This window comes from Arachis duranensis, chromosome 10 (genome assembly GCF_000817695.3).
Source record: "Arachis duranensis cultivar V14167 chromosome 10, aradu.V14167.gnm2.J7QH, whole genome shotgun sequence".
Lineage (NCBI taxonomy): Eukaryota > Viridiplantae > Streptophyta > Magnoliopsida > Fabales > Fabaceae > Arachis > Arachis duranensis.
The window spans coordinates 63,992,480-63,993,194 of NC_029781.3; positions in this window are offsets into that span (position 1 = coordinate 63,992,480).

A 715-nucleotide genomic window follows, 5' to 3' on the forward strand; every position below is an offset into this window, starting at 1 on the left:
TACTCGAGGTACAGCAGAGCTCCACACCTTAATCTATGGTGTGTAGAAACTCCACCGTTGAAAATACATAAGAACAAGGTCTAGGCATGGCCTAATGGCCAGCCTCCCAAAGAGGGTTCAATCATAAAAACATGATCAAAAGATCTCTGATTGAAAGATTCCCCTAATACAATAGCAAAAGGTCCTACTTATAGAGAACTAGTAGCCTAGGGTTTACATAAATGAGTAAATGACATAAAAATCCACTTCCAGGCCCACTTGGTGTGTGCTTGGGCTGAGCATTAAAGCATTTTCGTGTAAAGACTCTTCTTGGAGTTAAACATCAGCTTTTATGCCAGTTTGGGCGTTTAACTCCCATTCTTGTGCCAGTTCCGGCGTTTTACGCCAAAATTCTTGAGCTGACTTGGAACGGCTGTTTGGGCCATCAAATCTCGGGCAAAGTATAGACTATTATACATTGCTGGAAAGCCCAGGATGTCTATTTTTCAACGCAGTTGAGAGCGCGCCAATTGGGCTTCTGTAACTCTAGAAAATCCACTTCGAGTGCAGGGAGGTCAGAATCCAACAGCATCTGCAGTCCTTTTCAGCCTCTGAATCAGATTTTTGCTCAGGTCCCTCAATTTCAGCCAGAAAATACCTGAAATCACAGAAAAATATACAAACTCATAGTAAAGTCCAGAAAAGTAAATTTTAACTAAAAACTAATAAAAATATA